Source organism: Dasypus novemcinctus, chromosome 11 (assembly GCF_030445035.2).
Source record: "Dasypus novemcinctus isolate mDasNov1 chromosome 11, mDasNov1.1.hap2, whole genome shotgun sequence".
Taxonomy (NCBI): Eukaryota; Metazoa; Chordata; class Mammalia; order Cingulata; family Dasypodidae; genus Dasypus; species Dasypus novemcinctus.
In genome coordinates this window covers 28,505,153-28,518,973 of record NC_080683.1, presented here as the reverse complement: position 1 = coordinate 28,518,973, position 13,821 = coordinate 28,505,153, and positions in this window count along the sequence as shown.

Genomic DNA, 13,821 nt, shown 5'->3' with positions numbered 1-13,821 from the left:
AGCAGTTAATATTCCTATCTGGAAATCTGTATCTGACTTTGAAGTGGTTTTGGAATTTCTTTTAGAAGGATGTGGTTTTCAGAAATCTGTGACACCTCTAAGGATATCAAGATCAACTGTTGAAAAGTATCTTAACCTCTTTAAACTTCCTTATTCTAAACTCCTCATCTGTTCTCTGCTTCCCAGTTCATGTTAGGATTAGAATCTATTATACATTATTATCATCAACCTGGAAAGATGTTCTGTATCTGCTGATGGACAGCAAATTTAGTACTAAATGGAGAAAAGATCACTTGTAACCAAATCACTTCAAAGTGCCATGCATTTATATTTGTTTAATATATTCTTCTTTTTATTCTAAGGTATAAAAGTCTTTGAAATGTGGTTAGCCACAGTGCAAAGATTGTCCTCCAGAGAGATGACTGATTGAGTTTAGGGAATACTTTCAGCTGAATTTCAGACTGTGCATTTGTCAGTCCAGTTCCTCCAGTGAAGTGCTGGAGAAAGATTCTAGACATTCTATGGAAAAAGTGTCTGGCAATAGCAGATATGGATGTATTATTTTTATATGCAAATTAAGACTACTGGAACCTGATTTACATTTTTTTAATTACTTTCTTTTTTTTCAGAAAAGTAAGTTCTTTTCCACTGAAAAAAATTTGGCACTTACGTATATAATTTGACAAACAAAAGTATCCATATTTCCACCACCTTGAGATAGGATCTGTTAAAATAAAATGACCATCTGCTTTCGGTAATTGCCAAGAGCAACCCCCTTTTGGAAAAATGGCAGGGATTTTCCAAAAGATAAAACAAATGATCACAGATATGGGACCTTCCAAGACATGATAAAATTGCAGGTTGAGCAAGACATAGATGCTTAGTATGAGGCAGTTTTTGTCCAATATAGAGAGAACCTAACAAAATGGGTAGGTATATCATACTAACAGCATAGATTTGTTCCCAGTAGTGTAAAACCCTCCTGTGTAATAAGAAATTTATACATCAACCATTCATTCTAAATCTCCACTTAGAAATCTCCTATGTGACTTTGTAAGTGGCTGTAATCAAATGGCTATTGAGACTCTCACAACAATTTTCCTGCTTTGAGATCTCCCTGCTCAAGCAGTTTCTCTTTCAATAACCCCTTTTTGACTTAGAGAGTGGCCACATTTGAGCAACATGGAGGCTCTTAGGAGGTAACTCTTATGCCCCCTGCTACTCTAGGCCTAGTTGAAATTTCAGGCTCACACCCTCATAAGCATAGTCATCAGTATCAAGAACTCATCATTGGACCATCCTCCTTCACTGATCTTTGCCTCTGCACTTAGGGAATTGTTGCTGTCCCATTGGGGGATGTGACAGAGCTCCCTGGAATGGGAATTCAGCTCTCCCTCAGTTGTCCTGTAAAACTCTACCCATTATGTCAATACCCAATGAACATCTGAATGTATCTATATACTCTATATGCATGCCCTGGAGAAATCTCTCCCACCCGTGCATCCTGTATCAATGACATCCCACACCAGTGCTTCTCGCCTGCCATAGTTGAACCCCTCTGTGATCCAAAACTTCTTCAAAAATGAAGTCTAATATATTGGCAAGTTTTCATATATACTATATACAGGTACCACTTCTTAAAGCATAGTTAGTACAGGATTATTGATAAATAATAGATGAAAGATATTGTAAAGGAAGAGTCGGTGAAAGTTAGTGTCTCTCGTAAATTTCCAGCTGCCTGTTTCCATTAAAATTCTACATTTACTTTTTTGAACTCAGGTTAAAACTAATTTTTTAAAAGCTGGGCTTTCCAAAATTTAAATGTTAAAACAGAAATTCAAATCACTCAAATTTCATAAATAGCATATCATATAAATATTGCATTTGTATAGTTTTATTTGTGGAAGTAGCTTAATTGTGGTTTATTTGTGTGATTATACAAGTAACTTGTGATCATTTCTAATAATTCAGCATTTTCTGAAAATTTTAAATAAAAATATGTAAGTAAATTTCTCTTCCAGAGATAAATAATATTAAGATTTGGTGTACATATTTCAAAAGAAGTATAAGCATACTTGTAAATATATACCATATAATTTTATTAAGACTCTACTCTATGCACAGTGGTTCTGCAATTTTGTTTCCAAAACAATATGTCACAAACACCTTTTCAAGCCCATGTGCAAATATCAACACTATCATGTATTCTATTATAGCCTTGTTTTAAACTTTATTTTGTCTAATACCCATTCATTCATTTTCAATAATTATTTATTGAGCAATTCTACTACAAGTAACAACACATTTTAGACACTATTCTCATTTTGTGGGTAGAATAGGCAACAAATGAGGCACAGCTCCTGTCCTCATGGAGCTTAAATTCTAGTGGGTGGTAAAGGTATAAATAAATAAAAATAAATACCATGTATGCCAGGTAGATGTGTGTTTAAGGAGAAAAATAAAGCAAGATAAAGGAGATAGGAAATGCTGGAGATGTCAGGGACAGAGTTACTATTTTATATAGGTAAATAAGTGAAGGGACATGGTATAAAAATAAGTGAGGACAGAAATTCCAGGCAAAATGAAGAGCAATTACAAAACGTTGAGATATACGTCAGGCACTGTGGCTGGAGCAGAATGAGTAAGGGGCAGCGTGGTAGGACATGGGATCAAAGTGGTTGTAGAGTCAGATCATGTGGACATTTTTACACTATCGTAAGAAAGGAATGACTTTGTTTACTTGAAAAAAATGTGAAGCCATTTGGGAACATTGATTAGCTAATAATAGGATTTGATTTACAAGTTTAAAAGGATCATATTGGTTACTATATAAAGACTACACTATAGGAAATTAATTGGAAGTAGGAGGTATAGTGGTTTAGGCTAATGTGTCAACTCGGCCAGGTAATTGTGCCCAGCTGTTTGGTTAAGGAAGCACTGTGCTAATTGTAATACAAGGACATTTATGGACTTTAGTCACCAATGACTTTACTGCATAGATAGCTGATTACAATTAGATCAATCAGGGAAATTGCCCATCAGCAATGAGTGACGCTTTAGCCAACCAGTTGAATGCCTTAAAAGGGGAAGTGATTCCTGCATTCAGGATTTCCCAGCTCAGCTCGTGTTTGGATGCCTAACGTCTCCCAGAAACTTATAAAGGACCTTCATAGGACTTTCATCAGATTCCCTTATTTGCAGCTTACCTGTGGAACCTGCACTTGTGCATGCCATGGTCCTTTGAGAAACTCTTATAAAATCTCTTACTATTGACAGATACCTCATGTTGATTCTGCTTCCCTAGAGAACCCTGATTAACTCAGCTTGGTACCAGGAATGGTTCTTGAGGAACAGTCTTAAACATGGGATGTTTGAGGTGGTTCAGGGAGTTCTGCAACTGGCTTTCCACTCTAATTGGGCTCTAATTGGACTAAAGGGTACTAATGACTCCCTTTCCAATAATGAAGAGGCCACTAACAGTCCATGGCATGAGTTAGCAACGGAGATACGCAAAATATCGTCAATGGACTCCCCTACTTCCACGCTTATAAGAAGCAAGGATCTGGGTGAGAGTGTTTTCAAAACCTTAAGAGAGTTTTGTGGAGTCAAAAGTATAATACTCTTGGCTGGCTCCTCTGAATATCGTTACGAAAGAAAGAGATGAGTTTAAAGCTTTGAATTTGAAACTTGGACACCACATGAATAATGCAAAAGTTTCTGTGTGTGCTCTGAAAGAAAATCTTGTCTCCTGTAGCCACAGGCTTGAAATATCTGAGAACCAAACTCAGACTCTCATTGTACAAGTAGCAGACTTACAAAGGAAACTAAAATATCAACCCCACAGGGTTTCTGCAGTTAAAGTGAAGGCATTGACTGGAAAGGAGTGGGAGCTAGAGGATTGGGATGGAAACATGAGATGATGATAATATTGGAGGGGACATTGGAACCCTAAATGCTGCTATGACTTTACCAGATAAACCTGAGATGGCCTGCCTTGTGGAGACCATACCTTGTCAACCTTGTATCATCCAGCCTCCAGCCTGCCCTATGGGACTCCAGACCTCCTTCCAGCCCTGAGGGGGTTACCAGCCAAACTGAAGCCTGCACTACCAGCATACACTGCCAGGTCTGCTGTCTGCACTGAGGTATCTGCCTTCCATCTCCTGCCTGAAGAGATTAATCCTGTCTCACCAGAAGAAAATGCAAAGGAATCCCCTGAGGTCAGTAGCTTGCAAGGCATTTCTAATCCTTCTCCTTACCAACCCCCACCACCCCTCTTGTCTTCAAGACCTATTATTAGACCAAAATTACAACAAGCTGCCAAAGGTGAAAACATAATGTGACCCATGAGGAAGTACAGTATACTCTGAAAGAACTGCGTGAGTTTTCCAACTTATAAAGACAGAAATCAGGAGAATATATGTGGGAATGGATAGTAAGGGTATGGGATAATGGAGGAAGATATATAAAGTTGGATCACATAGAATTTATTAATATGGGCTCACTAAGCAGAAAATCTGGATTCTGCTAAAGGGGTTAGAAAGGGCTCTAGCAGTTTGTTTGAGTGGCTGATTGAAACTTGAACCAAAAGATGGCCTAGCATGTCTGAGGTTGAGATGCCCAATTTGCTCAGGTATACTGTAGAAGAGGGAATTCAAAGGCTTAGAGAAACTGTAATGTTAGAATGGATTTATCATTTGAGATCTGCCCACCCACCCCCGGAATGGACAGAGGACACACTTTTAACTAAGACTGTGAGGAATAAATTTGTGAGACTAACTCCTTCTTCCCTAAACATTATAGGGATGATTGGGTGTCGGTACAGTAGAAATCAACTATTGGCAGTTAATCGCCAAAGACAAGGTGGGTATGGCTGCAGCAATGAAAGGCAGATTCAAAGCAGACCTCAAAATAGTCTGAGTCAAACAGAGTTATGCCATTGGCTAGTACATAATGGGGTAATAAGAAGTGAAATAGATGGGCAGTCTAAAGAATTTCTTCTACATCTATATAAACAGAAGAGTTCTAGGGCAAGTGAACAAAACCCTAACTCAAATTACAGATGCAGAGAGTCACTGCCTCTTAATCAATTCCCAGACTTGAGACAGTTTACAGACCCAGAGCCCCTTGCATGTGGAAATGGCCTGGTCCCCTTAAGAAAGGATCCTGTTAAATTGCCAAAACTTTGTACCTTAATCTTCTTCCCATCTTTCCCCAAGGAGACCTACAGCCTTTTACCAGGGTAATTGTGCATTGGGGAAAAGGAAATGATCAGACTTTTCTGGAATTACTACACACTGGCTCAGAAGTGACATTAATTCCAGGAGACCCAAAACATCACTGTGGTCCACCAGTAAGAGTAGGGGCTTATGGAAGTCAGATGATTAATGAAGTTTTAGCTCAGATTTATCTCACAGTTGGTCCAGTGGGTCCCCGGAGCCATTCTGTGGATATTTCCCTAGTTCCAGTATGCAAAATTAGTATAGACATACACAGTAACTGGCAGAATCTCCACATTGGATCCCTGACTTGTGGAGTGAGTGCTATTATTGTTGGAAAAGTCAAGTGGAAGCCATGAGAACTGCACCTATGTACCAAAATTATAAATCAAAAGCAATACAGGATTCCTGGAGGGATTGTAGAGATTAGTGCCACCATCAAGGACTGAAGGATGCAGGGCTGGTGCTTGCCACCACATCCCCATTCAACTCTCCTATTTGACCTGTGCAGAAAACAGATGGATCTTGGGGGATGACAGTAGATTATTGTAAACTTAACCAGGTGGTGACTCCAATTGCAGTTGCTGTCCCAGATGTTGTGTCATTCCTTAAGCAAATCAACACATCCCCTGGAACCTGGTATGCAACTATTGATCTGCAAATGGTTTTTTATCAATTGCCATTACTAAGGATCACGAGAAACACTTTGCTTTCAGTTGGCAAGGCCAGAAGTATACTGTCCTGCCTAAGAGGTATATCAACTCTCCAGTCCTATGTTATCATATAATATTGTCCACAGGAATCTTGCTCATCCCTCCCTCCCACAAAACATCACAGTGGTCCATTATATTGATGATATCAGTTGACAGGACCTAGTGAGCAAGAAGTAGCAAAGGTTCTAGACTTATTGGTAAAGCATTTGTGTGAGAGGTGATGGGGGATAAATCCAACTAAAATACAGGTTCCTTCCACCTCAGTGAAATTTCTAAGTGTCCAGTGGTGTGGGGCATGTCTAGATATCTCTTCTAAAATGAAGAATAAGCTGTCGCATTTGGCTCCTCCTACAACCAAAAAAGAGGCACAACGCTTAGTTGGTCTCTTCGGAATTTGGAGACAACACATTCCTCATTTGGATGTGCTACTCCCACCCATTTATCAAGTAACCAGTAAAGTTGCTGGTTTTGATTGGAGACCAGAACAAGAGGAGGCTCTGAGACAGGTCCAGGCTGCTATGCAAGCTGCACTACCACTTGGGCCACATGATCCAGCAGATCCAATGGTTCTGGCTTCAGTGGCAAATAGAGATGCTGTCTGGAGCCTTTGGAGAATCAAATACTGACTCCTAGGATTTTGGAACAAAGCCTTGTCATCCTCTGCAGATACTCCTTTTTAGGAACAGCTTTTGTCATGCTACTGGGCCTTAGAAGAGACTGAACACTTAAGCATGGGCCATCAAGTTACTATGAGATCTGAGTTGCCTATCATGAGCTGGGTATCATCTGACCAACCAAACCATAAGTTGGGTGTGCACAGCAGGTCTCCATAATAAAGTGGAAGTGATATATATAATATAGGACTTGAGTGGGTCTTGAAGGCACAAGTAAGTTACATGAGGAAGTAGCACAAATGCCCATGGTCACCACTCCTGCCATGTTACTTTCTCTTTCTCACCCCACAGCTTTGGCCTCTTGGGAAGTCCCTTACAATCAGTTGACTAAGAATGAGAAAATCAGGGCCTGGTTTACAAATGGTTCTGCATGATAAGCAGGTATCACCCAAAAGTGGACAGCTGCAGAACTGTGACCCTTTTCTGAAACATTCCTGAAGGACAGTGGTGAGGACAAATCTTCCCAGTGGGCAGAAATTCAAGCAGTGTACCTAGTTGTTCATTTTGCTTGGAAGAAGAAATGGCCAGAGGTGCATTTGTACACTGATTCATGGGCTGTTGCCAATGGTTTGGATGGATGGTCAGGGAATTGGAAGGAACATGATTAGAAAACTGGTGACAAAGAGGTCTAGGGAAGAGGTATGTAGATAGACCTTTACAAGTGGGAAGAAAAATCATGAAAAAATATTTGTGTCCTACATGAATGCTCACCAGAGAGTGACTTCAGCAGAGGAAGATTTTAATAATCAAGTGGATAAGATGACTCCCTCTGTGGCTAAAACTCAGTCTCTTTTCCAGTTACTCCTGTCATTGCCCAATGGTCTCATGAACAAAGTGGCCATGGATGAAGGAATGGAGGTTATGTATGGGTTAAGCAACATGGACCTCCCCTCACCAAGGCTGACTTGGCTACAGTCACTGTTGAGTGGCCAGTCTGCCAGCTGCAGAGACCCACACTCAGCCACAAATATTGCACCATTTCTTGAGAATCTCAGCCTGTTACCTGGTGGAAGTTTGACTACATTTGGACCACTTCCACCATGGAAGGGGCAGCGATTTGTTTTAACTGGAATAGACATATATTCTGGATATGTGTTTGCATTTCCTGCACACAATGATTCTCCCAAAACTACCATCCGTGGACTTAGCGAATGAGTTATCTACCACCATGACATTCCACACAGCATTGCTTCTGATCAAGGAGCCCATTTCACAACAAGTAATGTGCTGGAATGGGCAAATGTCCTTGAAATTCACTGGGCTTACCATATTCCCCATCATCCTGAAGCAGCTGGATTGATACAACAGTGGAATGGCCTTTTGAAGTCTCAATTATGGCACCAAATTTGTGGCAATACCTTGCAGGGCTGGGGCCATGTTCTCCAGCAGTCATTCTATGGTGCTGTTTCTCCCATAACCAGGATCCATGGTTCCAGGAATCAAGGGATGGAAATGGGAGTGGCACAACACACTATTATCTCTAGTGACTATTAGGAAAATTTTTGCTTCCTGTCCTTGCAACCTTAAGCTGTGCTCGTCTACAGGTTTTAGTTCCAAATGAAGGAGTACTGCCACCAGGGAACACAACAATGATTCCAATGAACTGGAAGTTAAGACTTCCTACCTGGCTGTTTGGGCTCCTCTTACCTCTGAATCAGCAGGCAAAGAAGGGAATTACTGTACTTACTGGAATGATTGATCCTGACTATCAAGGGGAAATAGGACTACAGCTACATAATGGGGGTAAGGAATTTTCCTGGAATACAGGAGATCTTCTAGTGTGTCTCCTATTACTTCTATGGCCTATGATTTAATTTGGTGGAAAATTGCAACAACCCAATCCAAGCAGGACTAACAATGACCCAGAATCTTCAGGAATAAAAGTTTGGGTCATCCCACCAGGCAAAGAACCACGGCCAGCTGAAGTGCTTGCTGAGGATAATGGGAACATGGAACAAGTAGTGGAAGAAGATAGTGATAAATATGAACTTTGGCAATGTGATCAGTGACAGAAATGAGGATTGTAATGGTCATGAATCTTTCTTCCTTGTTTTGTTATGATTATGATTGTATATATACACAAAACTAATTTCTTTGTCTTCTTCCCCAACCTTTTCCCTTATATATGACAAGTTTTATCAATTTCATGTTATAATATTTGAAGATGTCAAGTTTAAGAGTGAATATTACCCTAGAACTTACACCCTATTCTGTAGGGAATTTATGCATTTCCAGTTGTACTCAGGAGAGTTGATCATTGTTAGAAGAAATATATATATACACATGTCTGTTAATGTTTTGATTAGAGACTAAATATGGTTTAAGTTAATGTGTGTGGTTGCCAAATTGGCAAAAGGTGGACTGTGATGGTTAGGCTAATATGTCAACTCGGCCAGGTAATTGCGCCCTGTTGTTTGGTCAAGCAAGCAATGGGCTAATTGTAATAGAAGGACATGTATGGGCTTTAGGCACCAGTGATTTTACTGCATAGATAGCTGATTACATTTACATCAATCAGGGAAATTATTGTCAGCAATGAGTGACATTTTTTCCAGTCAGTTGAACTCCTCAAAAGGGCAGTGATTTCAGCTTTTGGGGAGAATTTCCCAGCTTGTGTTTGGACAGCTAACATCTCCCTGAAACTCACCAAGGACCTTAATTGGACTTTCATTGTAGCCCTGGTTTGTAGCTTGCCTGTGGAACCTGGACTTGTGCATGTCCATGGTCATGTGAGAGACTCTTATAAAATCTCTTACTATTGACATGTATCTCCTGTCATTTCTTTTTCCCTAGAGAACCCTGACTTATACAGGAGTTTACATTGGGAGGCTACTTCAGTGCCCTGGAACTCTCTGAAATGGTCAGAAAGATGAAGAGGAACTGTGGAAAGATGGCCAAAGAAATGAAAGGAAATCCATGAGCAAAGGAGCATACTGGAAGCCAAATGAAGAAAGGTGTCAAGGACAAGAGAGTAATCAACTACTAATAACTCATGTACCATGAGGTCAGAGTGATTTAGCAATGTGAAGTCATTGGTAATGAAAATTTAAAAAGTATTTGTAGGGTTCAGGAAGAAGAAAACTTAAATAGAGGGGATTTAGGATAAAATGGAAGCAAAAGAATTTGTAATAATGGATAAAGGGTATTCTTTAAAGGAATTTTGCTACAAAGAAAAGCAGATAACTGCTGCTTCTACAGTAGCTGGAGAGAGATGAGAAGTCAAGGTGTAGCTATATATATATATATATCTGCTCCACGAGTAAAAGGAATTTTCCTAACTGCATGTAAAAATGTCATAAATTTTTAAATCAGATCTTTGTCATAATTGACTGTCCCTAAATTGCAATTACTTGCATCCAGTTAGCTTTTTCCTTCCCTCCTGTGTTTTTTTAAATTATTTATTTTTTATTAGAAAAGTTGTATGTTTACAGAAAAATCATGCAGAAAATGCAGTTTCCATACACCTCTGCACAGATTTCTCTATTACTAATACTTTGCCTTCATATGATAACTTTGTTATAATTGCTGAAACATTATTATTTTGCTATTAACCAAAGTTTACATTAGTGTTCACTGAATTGTACAGTTCTATTTTTTTTTCCTAATAACATGTACAACCTAAAATTTCTGCTTTTAACCACATTCCGATATATAATTTAGTGATGTGGTAGCTTGGAGCTCTGTACCCCAAAAGAACATGTTCTTAATCTCATTCATTTCTGTGGGTGGGAACTCTTTGTAAAAAGGAACTTTGATGCAGTTACTTCAGTTAAGGGGTGGCCCAACTGAATCAGGGTGGACCTTAATCATATCAGGTGGAGTCCTTTATAAACAGAATAAAATTCAGAAATAAAGAAAAAGCCAGGGGGATCAGTCAGAAACTTGAAGTCAGGAATCCATAAGAGAAGAAAGAGGCCAGGAGAGACTGCCAAGTGCATTGCTATGTGATAGAAAAGTCAAGGATAAAGAATCACTGGCAACTAGCCCCAGAATGCCACAGTCTTATGGGAGAAAACACAGTCCTGATTTTAGACTTCTAGCCTCAAAAGCATGAGCTAATAAATTCCTATTGTTTAAGCCAGTCCATTGCAGGGTATTTGTTTTAGTAACCAGGAAACTGGAACGAATGGTGTTAATCACATTCACAATGTTCTGCTACCATTACCACCATTGATTACCAAAATATTCCATCACCCCAAATAGAAATTCTTTACCAATTAAACATTAACTCCTTCTTCCCTACCCCTACATGGTAACATGCATTCTAGTGTTTGACTCCCATTTTGTTTATTCTAATTATTTCATATCAGGGAGATTAAACAATATTTGTTCTTTTGTGTCTGCTTCTCATGATGTCTTCATGTTTCATGCATGTTGTCATATGTATCAGAACTCTGTTCCTTTTTACAGCTGAGTAATATTCCTTTGTGTGTATATATCACAATTTGTTTATCCATCCATCTATTGATGGACATTCGGGTTGCTTCTGTATATGGGCAATTGTGCATAATACAATTGGTGTACAAATATCTGTTTGAGTCCTTGTTTTCAATTCTTCTGGTCTCCCATGGTTTTATTTCTTGGTTTTCTCTCTTATGTATATTCTGAGTCTGTCTGTTGCTGGATCTGTTAATATGTCATATAATTTTAAGCAAATTGTTGTATCTTCATTTCCCTACAATTCCTTCCTGAGAACTTTGTCTACTTAAAGTAATCATCAAAAAAAAAAAACATAACTTTTTCCACAGCACTGGTTTCTATTATAAATTTCTAAATAAATTCAATTTCTCTGTTCATCTAAAGTTCATTTCCGATTAATATTTTCCTAATAGTTGAATTATTACAAATAGAGCCTAGGATTAATGGTATGTAAACCTGAAGTTTTCCCATAATCTGACCCTTTATTCATTGTGATGCTCTGAACAACTGTAGCTTTGGAGGGCCATTCCATTGTTTTTTCTCTGCTCAGAGAAAATGCAGCATATTATTTTCTTCTCTTTTATTTTCCCCCAATTTCTATTACTTTTTCTTTTTCTCCATGGTGATCCACCTTCTGTCCCTTTTGCCCAGAATGGCCTTCCTCACCTCTGCTGTCAAATTCCAGTAAACCCAAAAATGTCATCCTGTCTAACTTTTAGCACGTAACAACTTATTTTGTTAACTCTTTTTGCTTTCTTTCTCATAAATGGGTTAGCATGATGAGAGCAGGGATTTGACCCTTTAGATCTGTGAATGCCTTCCTAGTGTAGTGTTTAGGTAAGCAGTAAACACTCGTTTGGTGTTTTCTTCCCTCCTGAATAATGTCTCGTATTGTTCCTAACACTTTTCAAAATTGAGTGAAATAAAGTACAGCCCTGGCTAAGTTTCCTTCATTGATTTAGTCAACAATGGTTTCTTGAGTGCCTACACCATATGAGGCACTGTGCTATACCCAGGCTTAGCACACCATCGTGGACACAGTCCAGTTCTGCTCTCAAAGAATGCATGGCCAAATACGAAAGAAAATTCCCAAATCAAAAGGTCTGAATCTACAATTTATTGAAAAGAAAGCTGTATTGCAGGATTCTGAAAGGATATTTAATAAGTTTTTGAATTAAGAATTTTGAGAGAACAATTGCTGATACTTCTTGAAAAAAATGTTTACCTTTACAATCTTAACAAAGTCATTACAGATGTTAATCTGAATTTGAAATTGGGAAATGTTTTAGATGGATCTAGGATTAAAGAAAAATCTGGGAAGAAGATGTGGCTCAACTGATAGTGTCCACCTACCATATAGGAGGCCCAGGGTTTGAACCCAGGGCCTTCTGGCCCATGTGTTGAACTGACCCACGCTCAGTGCTGTCATGCGCAAGGAGTGCCATGACACGCAGGGGTGTCCAGCACATAGGGGAGCCCCATGTGCAAGGAGTGCACCCCACAAGGAAAGTTGCCCCATGTGAAAAGCGCAGCCTGCCCAGGAGTGGTGCCGCACATACGGAGAGTTGACACAGCAAGATGATACAACAAAACAAAAAAGAGACACAGATTCCCATGCCGCCTGACGAGAATGCAAGAGGACACAGAAGAACACACAGCGAATGGACACAAGAGAGCAAACAAGGGGGGAGGGGAGGGGAGAGAAATAAATTTTTAAAAATTTTTAATCTTTTCTGGGAGACTTTCTCAAATAAAAATGATTAATGAGATACCTCCTGATAGAGAGAGTTACCAAATTCCAACTGGGAATTCCTGAGATCCTTGAAGCATGGATGCTCAATCTTTAGCTGTAATACAAACAGAGATAACTTATCCAATCACCAGTGGAATTTTTTTGCTAGCACAATCAATTCCACGGAAACCGCTATTTGGAAAACAGGGATCTGAAACCTTCATTTGTATCTTGTCCATAATTTTTAAGTTCAATGTCCTTTTGTAATGTAGGTAAGTGGTGATTATTAAAAATAAAAATTTGCAAAAAGAACAACTTAAATGTATTTGTAAGCTGATTTTCAGGTTTGCTTAACATTCATTTCTGCATTTTTCGAAGTACCTATATTTTTGTGTTTCCTAATAAACATTATTTGTATTTATTCACCCCCAAATATTTAAGTGCAAGATAAAATTTTAAATATTAAAAGCCAAGAAATGCAGGCAAATGGGAAAGTAAGAGAAAAATGAAACCAATCCTATGGAGATTAGTGTATGCAATGCTTGCCATGACATACTATTTAATTGCAAAGATGGGAGTGGCAGGTTACAGATTTGCCTCTATTCCTTCTAGCAGTCAATTTGAAAAGTGAGCACAATTTGAAATTTTAAAAAATTGTACATTGTACAATGTTCTTAGAATGAAAAAAAAGCAAAATGAAAATATTCCTAGTACTAAGTCCAGTTGGAAATTATTTCATTTCTAGGATACTTTCATTAATAGGATAATTTGGAATCACATTAATAATATCCTCAAACAGCTTTAAGTAAAAATAATGACATGTTCTTGGGGCTACTTTTGGGATGTTTCTCAGTACAGAGTGCTATTGTAATGCCAATAGTACAAATAGATAGATAATATCTATATTATGGCATATATAATATTAGTACAATGCAATTGGACACAGCTCCACCTGGGGTTAATCTAAGGATGAATTTCAAAGAAGCTGGAGAAAAAAAGAAAAGGCTAACTCTCCTACAGAAAATTCTCCAAAGATATTGCTTTCTGTCATAGATTTGATATGC